The 27,347-nt window shown below is 35.9% G+C and overlaps 1 long non-coding RNA gene across 1 annotated transcript in view; it reads right to left on the reverse strand.

Annotated features, from left to right (window-relative positions):
• Window positions 1–250: 250 nt before the first annotated feature.
• The window catches only part of LOC116275733, a 35,943-nt gene continuing 8,846 nt past the window's right edge, over window positions 251–27,347 (reverse strand). Inside the window, exons 3-6 of the long non-coding RNA XR_004184939.1 lie at window positions 15,186–15,291; window positions 13,687–13,772; window positions 13,530–13,579; window positions 251–805 (exon numbers count right to left, since the gene is read on the reverse strand). This is a non-coding gene — a long non-coding RNA (uncharacterized LOC116275733). The remainder of the gene's footprint in view (window positions 806–13,529; window positions 13,580–13,686; window positions 13,773–15,185; window positions 15,292–27,347) is intronic.

Raw genomic sequence — 27,347 nt, forward strand, 5'->3', positions numbered from 1 at the left:
AAATGTTCCATAGATACTGACAAATAACTAAAAATCTTTTTTTTTTTTTTTTTTTTTTGAGACACAGTCTCACTCTGTTGCCAGGCTGCAGTGCAGTGGCACGATTTTGGCTCACTGAAACCTCCGCCTCCCGGGTTCAAGTGATTCTCCTGCCTCAGCCTCCCAAGTAGGTGGGACTACAGGTGCGTGCCACCACGCCCAGCTAATTTTTGTATTTTTAGTAAAGACGGGGTTTCACCATGTTGGCTAGGATGGTTTCTCTTTCGTGATCTGCCTGCCTCAGGCTCCCAAAGTACTGGGATTTTGGTGCCCGGCCAAAAATCATTTTATAAAACTGAGTGAGTTTTTTTTGCTGATGCTGTTTTCTTAATTATAGTGCTTACGTATCCTTTCTAATCATATATCTTTTAGACTTCGGTCTAGTTTTCTTTACTACTTAACCTAATTTAGTTCACCTGCATCACTTTAGTATTCAATTACTTAAAATTATAACACTTACCTGTGGTTTTATCTCAGAATTGTAGCTCTCATATTTGCAACAAGAAAAAAGCTGGACCAACAGCACACTAACAGCTTTTTGTGAACCCATCAGAAAGCTTAAGTCAAAGAATAATAGTCTTCCTGAAATCTGGAGAGATGTGGGGTACCTATGTAAAAATTAGAGGGGTGTGGTGGACACAGGAATCATAAAATCAGCCAGTCTTTTTGCTGAAATACTTTTCTAGTAGTGCCATGGGTGATTTGAAAATAGTCTTGGTCCTTTTCTTCATTCCCTTGCACACGCTGTCTCCTCTTCTCCGTGACTCTGAAGGAAGAATGGAAAGGAAAGAAACATTAAGGAAGTCCTGGGCTAGACAAAGTGAAACTGCTAAGTAAACACTGATAATAAAATTTGATCCCTCCAAATCAGACCTAATACTAGAACTTAGGCATCGTTAATCTAGAATTTTAAATTACTTTCATGGCAAAACAACCAATAGAACCAAAGACAGGTATGCAAAAGTAATCAAAAAGCATTTACCCCTACCTACTTTATCCAACCCCCCTGGGATAAGAGTCCTCATGTGACACCACAATAATCCAAACTGCTACCCCATCTACACTTTTTTCTCGAAATATACCTCTCTATCCTTCATCTTCCCAATTGTAACTACCAAAATTTCCCTTTCCCTGGTGGCTGCCAATCTCAATAAGGGAAATAATTATTGTCTATTGTTAAAGTGTATTTTGGGTGATGAAATAATCTGTGTAACAAACCCCCATGACACACATTTACCTATGTAACAAACCTGCACATCCTGCACATGTACCTATGAACTTATAAGTTTTTTAAAAAGGGAAAAAAATTCAAATGTATTCTTAGTTATAAATTACACACAGAATTAAGGCTCCCCAGTTAGGAGAACATCCAGTTCTCTCTGACCACTTCATCAAAGAAGAGTTCTGCTTCCAAGATTTTCTGCCAACAACCACATTCATAGATCAAGCTATGTTTACCACGGTGGAGCAAATCACTACTATTCCTGCACCATCACCACCAAAATGTTTTTATTTGTTTTTTTACTTGAAAAACACAAAAAAGTAAAAATTACCCATAATCCCTTGGTTCTATAATTAAGAAATAAAAGCCTCCCCCATCTAATCCAATACCTAGACTTAATCATTGTTAAGACTTCAGAGTATAGCCTTCCCAACTTTTCCTATATTTGTACAACTATGTCTCTATTTATATATCTATATGTAGAAATACATAAAATATAAATATTTGGACCTTTACAATAATATATTTATACTTACATTTATTTATTGTATTTATTTTCATATTGGTCTGAAACCTTATTTTTTACTTAATATATCATGTATATATTATCTTGTTCTTATTTACAAACCTATTCTCAAAAGAGCACTTACAATTGTCTATGGAACATAGTAAGCACTCAATAAATCTTAGTTATTACTTTCATTATTATTTCCTCCTTTTTCTAATATATGCATACTGTTCCACTTTATGGATACACTTTTCCCTTACCGAGAGGTATTTAACTTGCTTCTAATTTTTTGCTTTTATAAACAGTGCTGCAATGAGTTTCCCTCTTCTTTCTAGGTAATAGATTTCAAAAACTTGGGTGGCTAGGTCAAAATATATAAACATTTAAAATTTTAAAATGTATGCCAAGACATTACCCACAAAGGCTTATACCATTCTACACTTTACTAACAGTGTCTAGGAATGCTCATTTCCCCCATGGTCATCAGCGCTGTTAGTGTCTTTCCTTAGTTCGTTGGCTGTGTGTGTACATGCACATGTGTGTGAGCCTGCACATGAATGACCTGTTCATACCTTTCCTAATTTTCCTGATGGACTGTAGTTCCTCTTATTATTTTATGAAATCTCTCTGCATACTAGTTATATAACTCTTTGTCTACCCTGTGTAATACAAATATTCTTCTCAGAATATCATTTGGTTTGAATATTTGAGGGTAGTTTTTCCCATGCACATATTTTAAATATATGTATACTCAAATTTTTTTTCACTGTGGATTTTTAAATTACATTTTGTTTTAGTTGGCAATAATTGTATGCATTTATGTGGTACAATATGATATTTTGATATATGTTTCCATTATGAATCATTAAATCAAGCAATTCCATCATCTCACATACTCATCAATTTTTTTGTGGTGAGAAGATTTAAAATACAATCTTTAAGCCATTTCAAAATATGCAATGCATTGTAATTAATTACAGTCACCATTCCATGCAATAGATTACTACATCTTTTTCCTACTCTGTAACTGAAACTTTTTACCCTTGAATCAACAGCTCCCATTTCCCCGACCACTCCCAACCTTTGGTAATCATCATTCTACTCTCAACTGCTCTCAGTTCAACTTTTTTAGATTCCACATAAGTGAGAGCATGTGGCACTGATCTTTCTGTGCCTAGCTTATTTCACTTAGCATAATGTCCTTCAGGTTCATCCATGTTGCTGCAAATGACAGAATTCCCTTCTTTTTTAAGGCTGAATACTCGTGTGTGTGTGTGTGTGTGTGTGTGTGTGTGTGTGTTTACATAACATTTTCTTTATCCATTCATCTGTTGTTGAACACTTAGGTTGCTTTCATATTTAGCTATTATGAATAATGCTACAATGAACATGGGAGTGCAGATACTTCTTCAACACACTGATGTCAATTCCTTTGGATATACACCCAGAAATAAGATTGCTGAATCATATGGTAATCCTATTTTTAGTTTTTTGAGGAACCAACATACTTTTTTCCCTAATGGCTATATTAATTTACATTCCCACCAACAATGTAGAAGGGTACCCTTTCCTCCACAGTCTCTTCAACACTTGTTATCTTTTATCTTTTTGGTAATAGCCATACCAACAGGTGATAGCTCCCTTTGGTTTGATTTTCATTTCCCTGACAATCAATGATGCTGAGTGTTTTTTCATGTATCTGTTGGTCATTTGTATCTTCTTTTAAGAAATGCCTATTTAGGTCCTTCGCCATTTTTTTCAATTGGGTTATTTGTTTTCTTGTGATTGAGTTGAGTTCCTTATATATTTTGGATATCAGCCCCTTATCAGATGTATGATTTGCAAATGTTTTCTCCCAATCTATGGATTATCTCTTCACTCTATTAACTGTTTCCTTGGCTATGCAGAAGCTTTTTAGTTTGATGTAATCTCATTTGTTTATCTTTGCTGTTGTTGTCTGTGCTTTTGGGGTGAAACTCAAGAAAACATGAATTTTTCTCCATGTTTTCTTCTAGTAATTTTACAGTTTATATCTTATGTTTAAGTCTTTAATTCATTTTGAGTTGATTTTTTTATATGGCATGAGATCTATTTCATTCTTCTGAATGTGGATATCCAATGTTTCCAACATGATTTATTGCAGAGACTGTCCTTTCTCCATGTGTATTCTTGGCACCATATTGAAAATCAATTGACTATAAATGCATTAATTTATTTCTGGGCTATATATTCTGTTCATTGGTGGATGTGTCTGTTTTTATTCCAATATCAGGCTGCTTTGATAACTATAGCTTTGTAATAGGTTTTGATGTCAGGTAGTGTGATACATCTAGTTTTGATTTTTTGCTCAAAATTGCTTTGGCTCCTCAGGGTTTTTTGTGGTTCCATATACATTTTAAGATTATTTTTCTAGATCTGTGAAAAATAACATTGCAGTTTTGATAGGGATTACATTAACTCTGTATCGCTTTCAGTGGTATGGGCATTTTAACAATATTAATTCTTCCCACCCATAAACACAGAATATTTCTCCATTTATTTGTATAACCTTTAATTCCTTTCATTAATGTCTTTTAGTTTTTAGTATACAGATCTTTCACCTCCTTCATTAAACTTATTTTTAGTTTTTTTAAATGCTACTGTGAATGGGACTGATTTCTTTATTTCCTTTTCAGACAGCTCGTTGTTGCTAAAGAAACGCTACTGATTTTTGTGTATTGATTTTGTACCCTGAGACTTTACTGAATTCGTTTATCAGTTCCAACAGTTTTTGGTGGAGTATTCAGGGTTTTCTATGTATAAGATCACGTCATCAGCTAACAAACAATTTCACTTCTTCCTTTCCTATTGGGATGCCTTTTCTTTGTCTTGCCTAATTGCTCTGGACAAGGACTATATTGAATAGAAACGGCATGAGTGAATATCCTCATATTATTCCTGATGTTAGAAAGAAAGCTTTCAACTCCTACTGAGTATGATGTTAGTACAGGCTTTTAATATATGGCCTTTATTGTGTGTTGAGGTGCATTCTTTCTGTGCCTAATTTTTTTTAGAGCTTTTATCATAAAATGATGTTGAATTTTGTCAAATGTTTTTCTGCATCTACTGAGATGATCATATGGTTTTGTTCTTCATTCTGTTAATGTGATATATCACAGTTGTTGATTTGCTTATGTTGAACCATCCTTGCATCCCAGGAATAAATCCCACTTGATAACGGTGAATGATTCACTATAGATTCACATTGGCTTGCTTAGAAAGGGTATGATATTTTCAGGTTTCTCAACAACATCAGGGTCATCTATATTGGAAGAAGTTATGTTTTGACAGAAAAAAACAGTAATTTGAGATCACACATAGTTGGTTCTCTTGTAAGGACTTTATATTAAATAATGAAGCAGTTACATAGTAATAACCCACAACCATGCACTTCTATACCAACCAGAGATTAAATCCATGAATACTACAGACACTAATATATTTATGAGGTTAAGGCACAAGAATCCTTTAAACACAGGAGGCAGAGGTTGCAGTGAGCCAAGATTGTGCCACTGCACTCCAGCCTAGGTGACAGAGTGAGACTCTATATCAAAAAAAAAAAAAAAAAAAAAAAGCAAAACAAAAAGAGCAAATCATAAATGAAACAATATACCATGTATGGGAGTTTCTGGCAGTCACTAATGCTGTTCACAAATATCTCCGGCTTTTCTCTACTCCTGGCACATGATAGGATGGCAATTCCCTCCCCTCATTGACATCATATGTGGCTATGTGAATTGCTCTGATCAAGGATATGTGACCAGAAACGATAGCTGCCGAAGACTTATGAGCTGCCACAAGACTCACCATGCTCTCCTTTTCCTCTGCCACAGTGACAGGCAATACCCTAAGTGGTGGGCTGCTCCCAGAACCCAGACCCAGCAGTGAGGATAACACAGAGCAGAGCCTCCAGTAGAACCACAATGAATATGTATCATAAGCAAGAAAGAAATTTTTGATGTTTTAAGACATTGATACTTGGAGATTGTTACTGTAAAAATCTCAGCATCCTGACTGATACTAATATAGAGTAATTTATTCATAAATATTTATTGAGCACATTCTTCATGTCGGGCACTATGCTAAGTGGTATGAATATAATAATGTTTAAAAATCAATCCCTGACCTTAGGGATTTACAAGCTAGTGGGTAGGAGAGAGAAGTGATAAAATATACAATTGTAATTAGTGTGATAAGTGTAATAAAGTGCTGTAATTGGGACAAGCACTAAGTGCAAAGGAGCCTAAAGAATGAGTTCCTCAAGGAGGTTACTTCTAAACTGAGAATCACAGAACAAATAATTTTTTTCCAAAATAACTGATCTCTCAATTAGGCCAAAGTACGTAAAATGTAGTGCTGTTTTAGATACTCTATAAATAAAGTGATAATAAATAATCAAAATACACCCTTCAGCTGGTCCAAATTCAAGAGACCCTACAGAGAACTGCCAAGTGTACTAGTGTGCTATAGCTCCCATGACATAGCATCATAGCCTGGGCAGCTTAAACAGCAGAAATGTATTTCCTCTAGTTTTGGAGGCTAGAAGTCCAAGATCAAGATATCGGCTATGTTAGTTTTTCCTGAGAGCTTGTCTCCTTGGCTTATAGATGGCCATCTTCTCCTGTCTAGAAGACCATCTTCACATGGTCTTCCCTCTGTGTACGTCTGTGTCCTCATTTCCTCTTCTCATTAGGACACTGGTCATATTGGATTAGTGCCCACCTGATGGTTCTATTTAGTCTTAACTGCCTCTTGAAAGATGGGATCTCAAAATACAGTCACATTCTAAGGTAGAGGGAGTTAGGAATTCAACATATGAATTTGGGGACAAAGGGCATAGACAGAATTCAGCATCCAGCACCAAAGCTGGTCACCAACTAAATGCAGGATGCAAAGGGGGAAAGGAGCACCGAATCTCAGCAAAGCGGAAGCCCTGAGATCTTGTAAAGATGGTAAGTCTGGGTAGTTAGAAAGGGTGCCTATTTTGTAAGGAAGAGAAACTGAACCCTATTTTCAAGCCCACAAAACCTCAGTTGGGAGTAGGACATTCCACTGGTGGTATCCTGAAGGCAAATCAAGACAGGATGCAAAGGTAGAGTGAAATATCCTGAATTTGAAGGCCACTTATTTTAAAACTAATCAAGACAAGTTAATTATCCCAAGAAAAATAGTCTTAGACACTTAGAACATATTGTATATATTTTCCTGAGCTGCAAACAAATATAATTGAAGAAGCAAAATCAAGTTATGATAAACAATTAGCCAGATACAAATAATATATCTGATTGTTTACAATAAGAAGAAAGCAAATGAGTGATCCTAGAAATAAAAAGGGCAGTTTTGAAGCCATAGAGACAATTATTTTATAATGACTACAAATTCCAGTGTGTAAATTTTACATGGAAATGATACCTGAACTGAGTAAATGATACCGTCAAGTAAACTGAACAGAGAAACAAAAGAATATTTCCCTGAGTATAAGAATCCTACCACATTTCAAAAGCAATGTGAAAACAGAAATCTAATCTATAAAGTGTTGGTGAATAATAACTCTGAGGAAAATGCATTAGATGGCTTGACATAACTTATTAATAAAGCCCTTCAAGTGCTACAAATAGCCATTATTTATAATATTTTCATGAATATCCCTGTAACTAGGAAGAAGCTTATTGTTTAAAATGATAATAAATCTGAAATGAGTGCTACCTCATTCTTCTTCAAGTAGGAATCTATAAAAAAAATCATAAAGGAAAGGCTGTATATTTTGCTTTAAGATCCTAGAATTATTAAGTTGAAGGGCAGATTATAATTGAATTGAGCGGAGACAACTTTAAACTCAGTAAAGCTTTCTTCTTGACTAGAGTTAGGGCAGAACACAGATACAGTTTATATTAAAAGATCAATTTCTTTGAGTTACATGCCATTGCCTCCTGTACACTGGATAACACAGTATTTAAGAAAATTCTGAGATAAACAAAATCCACAAGAGAAAAGGAGAAAAAAATGTGTGGTGAAGAAAGTACTAAATTAGAAGTCAGGTAACCTGAATTCAAGCCCCAGGCCCTCTACCATTTACTCCCTGTGATCAGTATAATCCATCATCCTTGGACAGATTCTTTACTTCTATAATGAGGATTTTAGAAAACTACCACACAGAGTTACAGTGAAGTCTAAATAAGATAATGCATGTTAAAATATTTTGAAAACTTTCCGTTTTAATGACATATCAGTTATTAATTGTTCAAAATCACTGACAATCTGAACACCATAAAAGATGGGTTGTCATAGTTAATACAACAGACAAGAATACTGCCTGACATTCCAATTGCAGATGTTCCAATACCACACACAATTCAGAGCAAGCTACAATTCAGAGCAAGGTACACAAAGCCCATTGGAATTCTGAAATTTCCATAACCAAATTCTATAGTAGACTGTGCTCCTGGCTATAGGAAAGCTCATACTATTAGGCAGATATTGACCGGAAAACATTTAAATATTGATAATTAAACCCAAACTGTGAATTGGGTCATCAAAGGAGACAATATTTTTAAAATCTCTATTCAGCTAATTAATTCAATGAATTGCCTCAGAATTCGCTTTGCTATGAAGCGGTTCTCAAAAGGTAATATGCTTATGAATCACCTGGGGATCTTTTTAAAACACACATTCAGATTCAATAGGTCTGGGGTAATGCCTAACATTCTACATTCCTAACAACCTTCCAGATAATGGTAAAAACTGCTGCTCTACAGAGACCTACTTTTAGAGGAACGATCAAGACACAATCTCATCCAAAGAAACTGGTATTTATTGATTAATGTTAAGGTTATAGTGATAAATGTAGGTGTTTAACCATTTGTGGCCTCAAAAATATTCATGGAAGGATATTCTTCTATCTTTAAGACACAAAACTCTCAGCCTTCAAGCAGACTCTATTTAGCACCTGAAGGGATCCAGAGTTAATATAAGGAAAGTTTTGTCCTTACTCCTGTGCCCAAATGCAGCAACGTGGGGTAGCCCTTAATTAACCCTTAAATATAAATTAGGCTCTGACCAGCAACTTCACTGTCCATGCTCCATGTATAGAGTATATCGATCTTCTTTCCATCAACAGCAAAGTGCCCTTTCATCAGACACTGGCTATCCACCTAAATGGGATATTATCTGCCTGGTGATTCCTGTCCAAAACCCAGTGCAGACAATCGCTATTCTACAGGGAAAATCTAAGTAGATTTCAAATTTCATTTAGTAATAAACCGTCTTGTCAAATAAAATTCTGCACTCAACTCTAACACATAAAATAGTGTTTTATTAATATAAGTTTAGTTCATATTCAAAGAAAATAACGTTGTTCAGATGGACTCCCCAAATCTTTAAATTAGTGGTTATAGTTGTCAGCTGTAGCTACACCAGCCAGTCTTTGTATTTTGTTGTAGTGGCAAATATTAAGATAACCCTAAATCACACAAGAAATTAATCTCAAATAATAGCAGTTGTCATACTGCATCCTCAGAATTCTCATCACTATGAGTAAAATATTTTATAACAGTTGCTTTTAAAAAGTGGTTTAAAAATATTGTTTTAAAAATATTTAAACTGTGTGGTACATACACACTATGGAATACTATGCAGTCCAAAAAAGGATGAAACCTGGTCCTTTGCAGCCACGTGGATGTAGCTGGTGGCCATTATCCTAAGCAAACTAATGTAGAAACAGAAAGTCATATACTGCTTGTTCTCTTATAAGTGGGAGCTAAACATTGGGTACACATGGATATAAAGATGGGAACAACAGACAGTGGGGACTACAAGAGGGGGAAGAGTGCGGGGGGACAAAGTCTAAAAAATTATCTATTCAATACCATGCTCACTAGCTGGGTGATGGGTTCAATTGTACTCCAAACTTCAGCATCACACAATAGACTCTTGTAACAAACCTGTACATGTACCCCTGAATCTCAAATTTGAAAAAAATGAATGAATGAATAAATGAATTAAAACAAATTTAAAGCAAATTCAAATTAAACATTTGTAGAGACCCTCTTCTGTCCTGACATCTACAGAACTCAGTTTGAAACAGTGATCTAAAAGATATCATAACTTCCTCCCTGTGGTTACCTTAGTTGGTATTACCCTGTATTAAGCCACTTCATCAGCAAGCTACACACTTGGAACATATTATTCTGTAGAACATCATTTATATAACTAAGGTTTAGCTTTCTACTTTCCAAATTAATCAAAGAATAACAAGAAATACTATATGTAAAATATATTTTTACAAAACTTAAAGTAATGACATGGCCAACCCAAGCTACAAGACGACTGGAAAATGTAGTCTCTAGTTGGGAGGTCTGATTGCTGCTAAAACTCAAGGAGTTCTATATCTAAATGAAGAAAAGAAAAAAAAAATGACTATTTGAAGACAATTAACAATCTCTACCATGAGGTTATGTGTTTTCCCCCAAAATTCTCCATTTGTCCCAGAAAATGGCATTTACATCTGTCTTAACTAAATAAAGACCTAATGCAGGATCCTGCATTGTTGTGATCCCTTAATGTTGAATCTTTATGTTGGCATAATAGTCACCTCGATTGTTGATGAATGAATGTTTTTCTCACTTTGGTTTTTTTATTGATGTATAACAGATGTACATAATTTCAGGGTACATGTGATATTTTGATATGTGTAAAGATCAAATCAGGGTAACTAGGATATCCAACACCATAAATATTTATCTTTGTGTAAAGAACATTCAAATTATTCTCTTCTAGCTATTTTGAAATGTATAATAGATTATTGTTAACTACAGTTATCCCACTAATCTATCTAATACTAGGTCTTATTTCTTCCATCTAACTGTATGTTTGTACTCATTAATCAATCTCTCTTTATTCCCACTCCTCCGCCTTATCCTTCCCAGCCTCTGGTAACCACCAATCATTTTAGCTTGCTTTTTGTTTTATTTCAAATGTAATTATGGACTCAAGATTTTCACATATTTGATATGTTTTAATATAGTACGATCATTATTTTTTGAGGCTCAAATTTAATGCTCATATTGAAATAGCTGACCAGCAGGAATCCCTTTCACCTGGTTTCTGTGTCCTTTGTTAAAACTGTGGTAAAATAACATAACATAAAATTTGCCATTTTGGTCAGGTGGGGTGGCTCACGCCTGTGAATCCCAGCACTTTGGGAGGCTGAAGTGGTCAAATGATTTGAAGTCAGGAGTTGGAGACCAACCTGGCCAACATGGTGAAACCCCATCTCTACTAAAAATATAAAAATTAGCTGGGCGTGGTAACAGACGCCTGTAATCCCAGCTACTCCAGAGGCTGAGGCAGGAGAATTGCTTGAACCTGGGAGGCAGTGGTTGCAGTGAGCCAAGATTGTGCCACTGCACTCCAGCCTGGGTGAGAGAGCAAGACTCTGTCTCAAAACAAACAACAAAAACAATGCCATTTTAACCATTTTTAAGTGTACAATTAACTGGCATTAAGTACATTCATGCCGATGTGCAGCCATGACTACTATCCAACTCCAGAACTTTGTGTCCTTTTAAGTCAACCTCATTATTCCTTGAAAGATTCCCTGTATATGAGATGTTGAACATCTACCTTTCACCTTCTTTACCCGAGTCTTCAAATCATCTATTTCTCTGAGAAGCCCTGATTTCTTTTAATGAGTAATGGTATTAGATATATTAGTCATATTGTCACAATAATGCAGTAAAACAAATTACACAATTTCAGCAGCATGAAATGATAAGCATCTATTGCTAACACATTTAGAGTCACCTAGGAGTAGATCAGGTGGTTCTGCTGATCTTGGCCCAACACTTTCATATATTTTGGTGTTAGATGACCGTCTGGCAACTTAGAATAGCTTTAGCTGGTGCAGATGAGGAGATTCAATTTAGCTCCACTTTTTTTAACATCCCACTGACTAGCCTGAGTATGTTCTCATGGTTGAGGCACAAGACCAAGCAAGTCCAGTTTCCCAATAGCTTTATTTTATTGTGGTAAAACATGAACATAAAAGTCACCATTTCAACAACTCCAAAGTGTACAACTGACTGGCATTTAATAATACCACAATGTCAGACAATCATTACTATTATCTCTAGTTCCAGAACATTTTCATCACTGCAAAAAGAAATCTCATACCCGTTATTCCTCATTTTCTCCTCTCCCTCAGTCCCTGGTATTTTTCTTTTCTTTTTTTTTTTTTTTTTTTTTTTTTTCCACATTAACAAAAACAAGGTCTTGCTCTGTCACCCAGGCTGGAGTGCAGTGGCACAATCTTGGCTCACTGCAGCCTCAATCTCCAGGACTCAAGCAATTCTCCTGCCTCAACCTCCCAAGCAGCTGGGACTACAGGAATGCACCAACACGCTCAGCTAATTTTTGTATTTTAATAGGGATGGGGTTTCGCCACGTTGCCCAGGCTGGTCTTGAACTCCCGGGCTCAAGCGATCCACCTGCTTTGGCCTCCCAAAGTTCTGGGATTACAGGTGTGAGCCGCTGTGCCTAGCCACTCCCTGGTAATTAACTAACCTGCTTTCTGTCTCTATTTTGCCTATTCTGGATATCTCATGTAAATGGAACCACGCAATACGTCGCCTTTTGTATCTGGCTTCTTTCACTTGGCGTAATGTCTTCAAGGCTCAGCCATGTTGTAGCAGGTATCAGTACTTCATTCCTTTTCATGGATGAATAATATTCTGTCTTATAGAAGATGCCCATTTTATTTATCTGTTTATCGGTTGATGGACATTTGGACTGTTTCCATCTATTGGCTGTTATGAATAGTACTTCTATGAACATCTGTGTACAAGTTTTTTACATCTGTTTTCAATTCTTTCAGTTATATATACCTAGAAGTCATATGGTAAATCTATGTTTAACGTTTTAAACATCTGACAAACTGTTTTCCAAGCAGCCACATGGTTTTACATTCACACTTACATTCGCACTAGCAATGTATGAGGGTTCCAATTTCTCTACATCCTTGCAAAACTTATGTGTGGTGTGAAGTGGTATCTTATGCTTTTGATGTGCATTTTCCTAATGACTTATGATGTTGAGCATCTTTTCACATGCTCATGTGCCATTTGTATAACTCTTTTGGAAAAATCTCTACCAAGTCCTTTGACCATTTCTTAATTGGGTTGTTTGTCTTTTTGTTAAGTTGTAAAAAATGTTTATATATTAGATTGAAAGTCTTTTATCATATACATGATTTGCAAATATTTTCTTCCATTTGGTAGTTTGCCTTTTCAGTCTCTTGATAGAATCCTTTAGTGCACAAAAGTTTTTAAATTTGATGAAATCCAATATACCTTTTATCATTGCTTGTGCTTCTGCTATCATATCTAAGAAACCATTGCCCTCACCCCCAGAATTACAAACCATAGATCTCATGAAGGATATGTCTCTAGAATATGCTAGAATTGCACTTGCTGTTTCTCTCATCAAGAGGTAGGGTCAATTTCCACCACCTTGAAACTGGGTAACTTACTTTGACCAATAGAATATGGTAAAAAAATGATGCTGTACTAGTTTGCAGCTTTGCTCTCAAAAAATACTACCAGAAGACAAAGGCCACATGGAGGATAACTGAGTCACCCCAACCAACAGTCAACACCGCAGTCCCAGACATGAGACAGGTGCAGATGATCTTGCATGCTAGACCATCTGCCAAGTGAACAAACCTACCTGAGGAACCCCAGCCGACACAACATGTAGCAGAAGAACCATCCAGAAGCCTCATAGAATCATATGAAATAAAAAAAACCGTTGTTATTTTCAGTAGTGGAGATGAAATATTACTAAGATTTACCAGTGATCTTAAATAAATGCACCATCCACTTACATGTTGACAGAAGTTCCAAAAAGGGAAAATCATGAGATTCCTAAAGAAATGGCAAATATTCCTTGATGTTTTGACTTTCTGGAGTCCTACATGCAAAAGCAGGGGAAAATATGCATATAATAGTTTTCCCAATACTCTATATGGCTCATTTAAAATTACTCATATTTACTTTTATTCATTTTACTAAAATTACTTCAAATTTACTCAAAATTACTTTCAAAAATTAATTACAAACAACAAACTTCTTTCAAAACAAAAAAGTTTTTAGATATAACTTGGAATTGAGTTAGAAGTACAATCAAATATGAAATTCACAGATGCAAGAGATTTAAATAGATTAGAGAAGCTGTGGCTTTATGAAAGTCTCTTTAAGATGCTTCTCCAAGGCAAATAATGATAAAAGTTAATAGAAAAGTCCAACATGGTTTTCAAAAAGAGCATTATTTAAAACCATTAGTATTAAACTTTAAGGCTCTATAGTACCAAGTTATTTTGACTTATGTGAAGCAATCTAAAAACATGAATGCACCTAAAGATTGTCAAAAATTATAGCTAGGAAGTCTTCCAAAGACCAAAAAAAGGCGGGGAGGGGTGAGCATTATAAGGTTCCTCAAAAGAATTTTATTTGAAAGTTAATGTCACTTCGAAATCACTTCTCTGCATGACTGAAAAGTGAAAAGGCTGCACTTCATGTTAATATTCTTCAAAGCATTGTTTTAAATTCTATTTGCCTGTGCTAAGAGAGATAATTAATGCTAAGCCACAGTAAAGTGTTACATTCCAATTGTACAGATCTGTTACTTGCAACGTGTCAGAGGGAAAGAGAAAAAGGGCTATTGAAATCTAATGAAAAACTGCAGTGCTTAATAGAAATAGAGTTTTTCAAAATGTTATCGGTAAGCCTACAAACTAAAAGGTCCCTGTAGAGACTTTTATTTCGTTCTTAAATTACTTTTAAACTCTAGACTTGAGAAGAAATAGAATCAAACCCCGAACTTTCAAAACTTTTATAAAATATCAGTGGATATCTTCATATAGCATCCCTCAAGGATTCCTCATTCTATATATTGTATTTTCAAAAAGTCAAGTAAACAACAAGCACTGTCTTTAAAATAACTTAAAGCAAGTGTGCACTAGTGCTTCCTGGTACAGAGTTTACTGTTAACTTTCTGTACCAGAAACCACCTCAAAGATCTTCAGAAAAGAAAACTAAGAGGTTACTATATGCCTCAATATCACCTATTATTGTCAGGTTTCTTCTGTAACAACTCTTTAAATCAAGAGAAAAACACAAAGCCAAAAAACATTAAAACTATTTAGTATAATTTCAGTTTCTTCAACAGCTTTATCAACAAACAATTAAATATCATTTGAGTTACTTTTAATACAAAATATTGAAAGTGTAATGAAATGTTTAAATGAAAAATATTTAAGTATATCAAAATATTTCCCCAGAAATTTTGAATAGACTGAAGTAGCATGCAATCTTCAAAATATACCATCTTTGCTCTTGTTGCTGTGGTAGAAATGATGCCAACATCCATTTTTTTCCATCCATTATTAGATGTCAAAAATATTATAAATCCACTGATTCAAAGCACTTTCCTAAACACAAAAGGAAAAACTTCTTATATTCAAATTAAAAAGACATTTATTACAAAATACTAATGGATGAAAATTTTTTTTCTATATTAGCCAGTCTAAAAAGAAATGTGAAACCCATGGATGGAGGCTGAGGAGCCCACACTGGCTAATGTTCATTCCTTGGGCAGTTTGGAATGATAGAAGGAGCACAGCCTTTGGAGGCACCAAGTCTGGGCTCAAGCCTTAGCTCTGCTACTTAATGACCATGTGATCTGGGACAAGAACACGTAGCCTCCCTGCGCCTCAGTCTCTTCATCTTTAAAATGAGGCAATACTACCACCAGTTTCAGGAGGTTCTTAGGATTACTATAAAAATTGCTACAATATTATTATAGTAATTCATTTAATTTACTTTAATTCCTATAATAATTAAAGAACCAAACTAAAATACAGGACAGGACATCAATGACACAATATTTGGAAGGTAGGTGATCAGAATTAAATTGTTCTAAAGCCTTTGTATCATTTGGAGGAAAGGTTAAGATATTTAGATTTTGTTAAGCATGTATGGTAAAATTTCAAGAGTTTTCACACTGATTCAGGGAAAAAATAAGAAGAAAATAAATTAACAAATTAAAAAATGTATTCAATAAAAAATGAGAAAAACAACTAAAATATCTAAAGGTAAAACAGAGCAAAATTTGGATAAAAGCCACGAGTTCATACATTTCGTTGGTCACAATGGTGTAAGTAGTTTAGATTTGCCATGTAAAAAACAAAAAGAGATGGATTCTATATTTAAAAAAAAAAAAAAATCAGCTTTGTGCCTCAGGCTAAAGCTGAGGTTAGTGATAGACTTTAGGACAAAAAGTATCATTAGAGATGGAATAATTACATAGTAGTAAAGTTTTTATTTACTAATAAGATTTAAGAATTCCAAATTTATAGGTAATTCATCTAATAGCCTCAAAATGTACAAAGCAAAAATAAATAGAGTTACAATGGCCAGAATAGGTTCTGAGTGACTGCAGAGTTGCCACATGGTCAGATTACATTTCTGGACAGAAAACATATAAGTTAACAATTACAATAAGTATATAGTGGTTCAACAAAATAAACATTTGTAAGCACTTAAAATGAGGTAGGTGGACTCAGATGCTGGAGATACAGTGATATAAAGTTAGCTTCTACAGGAGTTCATGATCTATCTTGAACACATGTAATACATCATAATGTGATATGGAAAGTATAGAAGTAAAAGTATGCTCAAATTGTTATAGGATTAAGAAATGAGTTGACTTTGTCTAAATCAAAGATTTCCAATAATCATTTTTGTCAAGATAAAACCTTTCATGATCCACTTCCCCCTCTTACATTTCTATATTATTTCCTGCAAATTTATCAACCCAAATACCTAAGTATAGGTGAAGAGCAAAGATAACTTTGATCTGGATTAGAGGTTTCTCAAACTACTGTTTAAGCGTGTTCTATAAAAAATTTTAAACTTTTGGTTTATATTTAGATAAAAATCTAAAGGAATTAATATAAACATATTTTCAATAATCTATGACCATCTTTTAACTTAGTATCACTGGGTAAATTATTCCCAAGTGAGGACCAAATTCATACCCTGTATTCATGAAAGATTCACAATAGTTCAAACAGAAAAGTCACAGAATAACTGAATATTCACACCCTACAAGGTAGAATAATAATGCAGAACTCAAAATGCACACTAATAGCACCATGTTAATGTTTTAAGAAATTGCTTCATTTAGCAAAGCAGCATCATTGATTGTTAATATGAATGGTATTAGTGTCACAGATTTTTTGTATTTTTATTGTTAATTTATCATGGTTTTACAGTTGCCTAGATCCTACAACAAAGGAGTGCAAACCTAGTTTGATATTAGCATATTTCTTCATTACATTCTTAATAAAAATACTACTTCAACACTGAGGATGTCCAAGAACATTTTGGAAAGTGTCTATACATTGTTTAAATTGGAAAATATACATGTGAGATGTAATATTAAACAGCTTTCTAAAGGACAAGTTTGTGATTTGTATCAGTTCACAGAAATGCACATTTGAAATAACATTAAGTAAAAATAACAGAAATATGATTTCATCATCTCTTGTTTGTCTAATGAGTGCTTGTGTGACAAAGGGTTAGTGTTATTAATATAATAAGAGCTCTTATAAATCAGCAGGAAAAATAAATATAAAGTAAGAAAAATCAGCAAATTATACAAAGAATATATGAAAGAAGAAATACATATAACCAAAAACATATAATAAATCTCAACCTCCTTACTAATCAAACAAATAAAAACTCCAACAATAAAATAATCATTTTTCATCAAATACTCTATAAACGACTTTGGGTACTTTTTAATGACAATTCCCTATGTTGTCAAGATTTCATGGAAATGGACATACATTCCTTGTTTTGTGGGTCAGGAAACTGTGGGATACAAATACACAAGCTTTATGGTATTAGCAATACATGTGAAAAACCTTAAAGGACATATCCTTTGATCCAAGAAGACTATATATATAGAATCTTCCCTGGTCAGGCTCGGTAGCTCATGCCTGTAATTCCAGCACTTTGGGAGTCCGAGGCAGGTGGATCACCTGAGGTCAGGAGTTCGAGACCAGCCTGATCAACATGGTGAAATCCCATCTCTACTAAAAGACAAAATAATTAGCCGGGCATGGTGGCAGGTGCCTATAATCCCAGCTACTCGGAGGGTGAGGCAGGAGAATCACCTGAACCTGGGAGGCAGAGGTTGCAGTGAGCCGAGACCACACCATTGCACTCCAGCCTGTCTCAAAAAAAAAAAAAAAAAAAAAAAATATGCTCTAAGGATGTAGCACAAACACAAGAATGTCCATCATAGCATTGGAAACAATCGGAAGTCCAACAGTAAGTTAGTTATATACATTATGTAACAACTACACAATAAGTTTGTTTTAATTTAGTCATTTTAAATTATATTAGAATTTTTATTTTGTGACATACAAAAATATTTATGAACACTGCCTCTGTTAAAATAAAAACTTTAGACAAATTAAATGTAACAGAGTTTAATTGAGCAAAAAAACGATTTAAAAGTTGGGCAGTCTCTAGAGGCAGAGTAGGTTCTGAGTGACTCCGGAGTTGCCACATGGTTGGATAACATTTCTGGACAGAAAAAAGAAAGTGACATACAGAAAACAAAAGTGACATACAGAAACAGCTGGATATGTTACAAGTTGGCATTTGCCCTATTTGAACACTGTTTGAATAGCTGGCTGCCCTTGATTGGCCAAAACTCTGTGATTGGTACAAGAATAAATTACAGTCCATTTATACATCAAGTTAATGTATGGGGAAATCTTTAGGCCGAACTTAAAATATATACAGAGGCAGTTTTAGGCAAAACTTAACGCCATATTTTTTTAAATCAGGTTACAAAAGTATGTGCAAATTTTACAAATTAATAAATTATATATGTTAGTGCACACATGTATATATGAACATGTATACATACAAACATATACAAAGGATAGAATAAAAAGCAATTCTCTCTGGTTATTGGAATTATAAGTGATTTTATTCTCAATATTCTCTAAAATCAAATTAAAAATTAGTTATTTTTTATTTAATAAAAAAAAATCTATACCTTAACAGTGACCTAAAATAAAATTCTGAGAGCTGAAAAAGGTTTTCAGTTTTCATTACCAGATTTCATTTCTAAAGTAGGTTAAACTCATAATAAAATCACACTCAAAGACTCCTTTCAAGTTATTTCAGGATTCTGTCTGCTTTGTTGAAATTGAATTTATTTATGTTGATATGTAAACGTGCCACTCAATTGTTCCAAAGCATAGTCTAGATCTAAGATTTTTCGAAGCCACTAGCCAGGTTGCATATCTTCAATGTTTCCTCCACAGCATTTTGAACATAGCAAACACTCAATGAATACACACCACAAGCTGTATTGGTAGTTTGCCCACAAGTCATCATGTCCCTTAGTTTATTAAAAGCATACCCACACCTCAACACTTTGTTCCATGAGCCCTTTAAGCAACCTCTGTTAGAGACAGTGAAATTCATAAAAATAGCATCTGATTGTGTATTCTGAGAAAAACTGGCACATTAGCTAAGAATGGTGTTGCATAAAAATTTTCTTATGGTGTTTTTGGTAGACATATAAGCTTATTCATTTGCCTTCAATGCATTCCTGAAAAATAAAACTTAAAAGTCACCAACTTGAAGTGTTGCACTGTCTTATAGTTTGAGCATTAAAATGTTAAGAATGAAGTAATCTAGAAGTTTTCTGCTCTTTACTATGTAAATTTCAGCTAACAGCAATCGTTTACAGGCAGCTGTTGCCCTTAATACTTCAACTTCTTCATGCTGAGATCTTTAAAATCCATCCACTTTTTAGAACTGCTTTCTCATTAAATATCAACCTTACTAACTACTAAATAATAAACTCCTCTTCCTAGGGATTATGGAGGAGGAGAGGAAACTCAATAGATTTTGAACAACAAATTATTAAAATATTCTCTTGTAAAACCTGTTTTTCAAAGAGTACATGGAGAGGTTAAAATTAATGCATTTTTTGTTTTCTGTTGCTCAGCACATATGTCATTTGGATGTTGTTTCTTATCTTGTTCTACAACCCACAACGTCTACTGTCTAGTCAGTGAAAGCTCTGTGGTTAGATCAGGATCACAGGAGACAGTGTCATGCTCCTCTGATGAATTAAAGATAAAATATTTTACAACCCAAAAAATAGTATAAAAGAAATGGACGGCTGTAGTAATAAGATACTTTTCTTTGCTGTACCACCTTCCTACATTTGAATTAGGGGATAATAATGTTTTGTAACCTTAAGTATCAAATAATCCATATACATTCCTCTTGTTTATTTCTTTCTGCCTTGTTCAGGCAACAGCAGTTTTAGTTTAACCTGATGTAACTCTACACTAGCTTTCCCTAGATTTTCACTATATAAACAACAACAACAAAAAAGGAATATATACCCGGTTTGGCAGCCATAACTTCCTGATCCTCAAGGTAACATTTTTCATCAATCAGAGTCATTCATTAATCAATAAAATAATTAATTGGCATCTAGATGTCACAACTTTTCTTACTTATAAACTTAGCCCTTCTGCTAAGAGCTGCCTCCATCACTCAATAAAACCTCCGCATTCACCATCCTTCAAGTCCATATGACCTGATTGTTCCTGGACACTGGACAAGAACCTGTGTACCAAGAGTACAGTTGTTACACACTCTTCCTGGCATAACTGCTCAGTAGAAGTTCGTGGAATGAATGAATGACATATAATGTATAATGCTGGTAGCATCCCCTAACACACTATTTCACACTGAGGGTGAAATACATAAGACACAATCCCTGTTTTCCACAGACTAAGGGGAGTGGCACAGATAGAGAGGAATTAATGAGACAAAGTGATAGCCTAAAGGGGTATAATCATCTCTGCTGAAGTTTTCACAGGGGTGGGGAAGCTTGGGCTACAGCTTAAAAGATGAGGAAAAATTCACCAAGTGAGATGTTCCCTGACCATCTCACAGGAACTTGTGAAGGGTAGGGGGCTTATTTTGCTCAGCTGCTGAGCTACAACCCCCCTTGGGTGAGGGGGAGCAGATAGGTGAATGGGTGCAGGAGCCAAGGTGAGTGCCTTTAGGCACCAGAAGGACCAAACTCCATATTGGCCCAGGCAGTCTAGCAGTTGCCCGCACCTCTGGAGCCCCAGAGAGTGTGTCTTACAAACAATGCCCTTTTAGCCTTTGCCATCCACTGATGGCTAAGTGTTAACCAGCTCAGTAGAGAGTCAGGGTGTCATACACCCTGTCCTCTTGGTATGCAGGTTCTTGTCCAGTGTCCAGGAACAATCAGGTCATATGGACTTGAAGGATGGTGAATGCGGAGGTTTTACTGAGTGATGGAGGCAGCTCTTAGCAGAAGCGGAGCTGGAAAGGAGATGGTGCGGGAAGAAGGTAATCTTTCCCTGAAGCCCAGCCATCTCCGGCCAGGATCCTCTCCGAAGTCGTGCTGTCTGAAGTTAAGCTGCGCCTATCCATAGTCTCCAATGCTCAGTTGCTTCTCCTCTCAACACTCAGCCACTTGTCTCTCTGCCAGCTGAGATATGAGGTTTATATGGGCAAAGGATGGCGGAGGGTGAGGGCAGGGGTGGAGGGATGGGCAGGGCAGGCCAAAAAGCAACATTTGAGCAGGAAAACAGGAATGCCTATTCTCATTTAGGGCCGCAGGTCCAGGCTTCAGGGTGAAGCCCTCACCAGGGACTCTGCCCCACTGCCTCCTGTCCGTATTACAAGAAGGGTCAGAAGGACACTCCAAGCAGAGAAAGCAACACGTGCAAAAAGCAGGAACCTTAAGGTACAACCACTTTGGAAAACTGTTTGGCAGTTTCATATGTAGTTAATCATACACTGCATCTACAACCCAGAAATTCTCCCCTAGGTATTTACCTAAAAGAAATTTTAAAAAATGGCCGGGCGCGGTGGTTCACACCTGTAATCCCAGCACTTTGGGAGGCTGAGGCAGGTGGATCACAAGATCAGGAGATGGAGACCATCCTGGCCAACATGGTGAATCCCCATCTCTACTAAGAATACAAACAAATTAGCCGGGCGTAGTGAAGGGCGCCTGTAGTCCCAGCTACTCAGGAGGCTGAGGCAAGAGAATGGTGTGAACCCGGGAGGGGGAGCTTGCAGTGAGCTGAGATGGCGCCACTGCACTCCAGCCTGGGCGACAGAGCGAGACTCCATCTCAAAAAAAAATAAAAAAAAAAGAAGCCACACATGAAAGGGTAAGTACTATATGATCCCAAGTATGCAAAGCTCAGGAACAAGCAAAACTAATCAGTGGTGATGGAAATCAGAACAGTAATTTTGACTGGAAGAGGATACAGGAGAACCTTCTGATGTGATAAAAACGTTCTAAAGCTTGATTGAGGTGGTATTACAGAGGCGTACACATTTATCAAAACTCACCAAATTGCAATTAAGCTCAGTGCATTTTACTGTACGTAAATTTTGCCTGAATAGAAATAGTACGCCAAAAAATTAATGAGGCAATATTGAAACAAACAACAAACAAATGTATAAGGGCCCAAAATACATAGTATGGTGCAGGAAACCAGAACGTGCTACACCAAAATATGCCTCTTTAGTGTAAGATTTTGAGAAACAGCAGACACAGGAGAAGCTCTGAAAAAAGAGTAGAAGTTACCTTTTCGTAAGAGAATTTTACATCAATAAAGGAAATCTCCATGCGTAACGGTGTCTCCCTCTCTATACCATAAAGAGAAGTATGACTAAATCATTAGAGACTCATCAATGGAGAAGGCATTAACAAAAATCAGCATTAACAAAACCTTACTTTTGTAACAGTACTTTTCCAGGGGTCCCGCTCCGGAACTCACCTCCCCTACATCCTTCTCTCTTGTTTCAGTTGGGAATAGTATTTAAACCCTGATTCTAAACCACTTCTTGGATATTTACTCATTTTTTCCTGGTTATCTCCCATGTATACATGAGGAATACATGTTAATAAACTTTTGTTTGTTCTTGTTAATCAGCCAATGAACCCAAGATGGATAGAAGGAAGATATTTTTCCTTCCCTGTAATGGAAAACTGCAAGTAGTTCAGCAGCAGTGGAGCACAGCGTTTCAGCAGGGAAGCCACGGGGGTTGAGCCTGGAAAGGCAAGCAGTGTGAAACTAGAGGGAAAGTATTTTAATTTTCTGACTAGAGAAAACTGGAACCTGGGTTGAGGGGCAAGTTTTAGAAGTTAAAAGGTGACTGAATAGCCAGAGACCTCTAGAAAGACTTAGAGACTTATTTCCTTAAGTGTATATATGGATGAAACTCCTTAGAGCCAATTCTTTACATTCCAAAGGATTGTAAAAGACAATGCAATAAAAGGTTTCTCTCTCTCTCTCTCTCTCTCTCTCTCAAAGTCAGATGGAGGCAGTAATAAATAGCCTACCAACCAAGAAAAGCCCAGGACCAGAAGGAATTAACAGCTGAATTATACCAGAGGTAGAATGAGGAGCTGGTATTATTCTTTCTGAAACTATTCCAAACAATCGAAAAGGAGGAATCTCTCCCTAACTCATTTTATGAGGCCAGCATCATCCTGATACCAAAATCTGGCAGAGATACAACAAAGAAAGAAAACCTCAAGCCAGTATCCCTGATGAACATCGATGCAAAAATCCTCAATAAAATACTGGCAAAACAAATGCAGCAGCACATCAAAAAGTTTATCCACCACAATCAAGTCGGCTTCACCCCTGGGATGCAAGGTTGGTTCAACATCCACAAATCAATAAATGTAATTCATCACATAAACAGAACTAAAGACAAAAACAACATGATTATCTTAATAGAGGCAGAAAAGGCCTTCAACAAAATTCAACATCCCTTCATATTAAAAACTCTCAATAAATTAAGTATTGATGGGACATATCTCAAAATAATAAGAGCCATTTATGACAAACCCACAGCCAACACCATAATAAATGGGCAAAAGCTGGAAGCATTCCCCTTCAAAACTGGCACAAGACAAGGATGCCCTCTCTCATCACTCCTATTCAACGTAGTATAAGAAGTTCTGACCAGGACAATTAGGCAAGAGAAAGAAATAAAGGGTATTGAAATAGGAAAAAAAGGAAGTCAAACTGTATCTGTTTACAGACGACATGATCCTGTATCCAGAAAATGCAATCACCTCAGCCCAAAAGCTCCTTAAGCGGATAAACAACTTCAGTAAAGCCTCAGGATAGAAAATCAATGTGCAAAAATCACAAGCATTCCTATAAACCAACAATAGACAAGCAGAGAGCCAAATCATGAATGAACCTCCACAATTGCTACAAAGAGAATAAAATACCTAGGAATACAGCTAACAAGGGATGTGAAGGACCTCTTCAAGGAGAGCTACAAACCACTGCTCAAGGAAATAAGAGAGGACACAAACAAATGAAAATATTCCATGCTCATAGATAGGAAGAATCAATATTGTGAAAATGGCCATACTACCCAAAGTAATTTATAGATTGAAAGCTATTCCCATTAAACTACCATTGACATTCTTCACAGAATAAGAAAAAATTACTTTAAAATTCATATAGAACCAAAAAAGAGCCCACATAGCCAAGACACTCTTAAGCAAAAAGACAAAGGAGGCATCATGCTACCCAACTTCAAACTTCACAACAAGACTACAGTAACCAAAACAGCATGGTACTGGTACCAAAACAGACACATACAGCAATGGAACAGTATAGAAATCTCAGAAATAAGACCACACATCTACAACCATCTGATCTTCGACAAACCTGAGAAAAACAAGCAATGGGGAAAGGATTCCCTATTTAACAAATGGTGCTGGGAAAACTGGCTAGCTATATGCAGAAAATTGAAACTGGATCCCTTCCTTACACCTTATACAAAAATTAACTCAAGATGGATTAAAGGCTTAAATGTAAAACCCAAAATTATAAAAACCCTACAAGAAAATCTAGGCAATACCATTCAGGATATAGGCACAGGCAATGATTTCATGATGATTAAAACATCAAAAGCAATTGCAACCAAAGACAAAATTGACAAATGGGATCTAATTAAACTAAAGAGCTTCTGCAGAGCAAAGGAAACTATCATCAGAGTGAACAGACAACCTATAGAATGGGAGAAAATGTTTGCAATCAATCCATCTGACAAGGGTCTAATATCCAGAATCTACAAGGAACTTAAACAAATTTACAAGGAAAAAACAAACGACCCCACCAAAAAGTGGGCAAAGGACATGAACAGACACTTCTCAAAAGAAGACATTTATGCAGCAAACAAACAGGAAAAAAGCTCAATATCGTTAATCATTAGAGAAATGCAAAACCACAATGAGATACCATCTCATGCAAGTCAGAATGGTGATTATTAAAAAGTCAAGAAACAACAGTGCTGGTGATGCTGCAGAGAAACAGGAACACTTTTACACTGTTGGTGGGAATGTAAATTAGTTCAACCATTGTGGAAGAGTGTGGTGATTCCTCAGGGATCTAGAACCAGAAATGCAATTTGACCCACCAATCCCATTACCGGGTATATACCCAAAGGAATATGAATCATTCTATTATAAAAATAAATGCATGCATATGTTTATTGCAGCACTATTCACAATAGAAAAGATATGGAATCAACCCAAATGTCCATTAGTGATAGAATGGATAAAGAAAATGTGGCACATATACACCATGGAATACTATGCAGCCATAAAAGAGGAATGAGGTCATGTGCTTTGTAGGACATGGATGGGGCCAGAAGCCATTATCCTCAGCAAACTAACACAGGAACAGAAAATCAAGCACTGTGTGTTCTCACTTATAAGTGGGAGCTAAACAAAAACAAACAAACAAACAAAAAAAAGTCAGAAAGGGCAGTCTGTAACCTATATATGACCCCAGATTCACAATTTCAGGATTTCTTTTTTTGCAGTGCAGACTCTCCCATCCCCCAACATGCAGGGTTAATAACTTTCATCTCTGCCCCAGAAACCTCAGGCTTACTTTCAAGATAAACATAGATATTAAAAACTTTTCAAACAGGAGCCAAATCATGGGAGTTTTCTATACCATGCAAAAAGTGTCTAGATTAATGTTATTGCCATTGGAAAGCACTGCAGGATTCTAAACACAGAAAAAAGAGCATAATTGAGTATAGAAGGATCACTTTGGCAGCAATATGGAAAATAGATTCAAGGCAGTCAAGACTGAAGGCAGCAAGATGATTTAGAAGACAACTGCAATGGTCCAGGTAGGAGACGAGGATATAAACACTAGTAATGGAGGAAGAGCAGAGGGAACGGACATGAAGCAACGTTACAGAGGTTGGACTCTCAGGATTTTATACTCCTATGAGATGTATTATAGGAGTTACATGATACACCACCAGTGTCTGATTGAATGCTATTAAAATGATCTGAGCAAAACACCTGAAGCATCAACTCCTGCATTTCACTGAACTACGCCATGTCTCTGTACTTGCTGGTTTATAATCCTCTTCCACTCATTTATCTGGAAAACTTGTATTTATCTTCCACTGGGAAGACCCCTGATGCCCCTTACCCCACAAGTAAACTAGGATCCTGATGTTGCTCATTCTCACAGCTAAGATATTACAGTACTTAGCTGTGTCTCCACTTCACCACTACCATCTTTGGATTGTGACTGTGCTTTCATATCTGGCCTTCTCACTAGGCTATGATCTCATGGGCAGACCATATCTTGTTCACTATTGCATCTCCAGCATATGGCAGGGGCCTGGCACAAAGTAGGAGCTCAATAAATAGTCATATTTATAAACAATCAAAAACCAGAACATGTTAACCTTCTACAGCACTCTAAGGACATTCTGTCCTCAGTAAATTCAAACAAATCATTTGATCCTCTCTCTTTTACTTCTCATTTTTAATGTAATAAAATATAAGCCTTATAAGTCTTTAGTGAAAAATAAAGGATAAACCTGAAACATGTGAGTTTTTCAGAAAATGTGGCTGATCAATCTGTTGTTCCCCTGGAGAAACCTAAATTTGGTACCTGGAAACTCTAAAGATACCCAATAGAGAGATACCACCACCTTGATGCCACCACAGGGGCATTTGATGTTCCTGGTGCCTTTACTTTGGCATGGTAACATTAAATAATATAACAAAGGTAAAAGCACAGTAACACACACATACAAAGTACACAAACAATAACTGGAAATGTCTTCACCTTCCCCTCTCCAATCACATTTTTCATACTTTATTACTCTGCACTAATTTGTATTTACAAGTGAATCTAAGCAAACGTTGAAATTTTCACAGCCTCATGAAAGTCACAAACATGGCCTATTCCTCAAATTAATGGGCACTGAAATTCATGACACAATTTAAAATGTGCTTATACTGCATAGAAAATAAAACCATGGCAAGAGAAAAAAAAAATGTTTCTTCCTCTTATCAGGAAAATAATGAATTATAAAA

Source organism: Papio anubis, chromosome 7 (genome assembly GCF_008728515.1).
Source record: "Papio anubis isolate 15944 chromosome 7, Panubis1.0, whole genome shotgun sequence".
Classification (NCBI taxonomy): domain Eukaryota; kingdom Metazoa; phylum Chordata; class Mammalia; order Primates; family Cercopithecidae; genus Papio; species Papio anubis.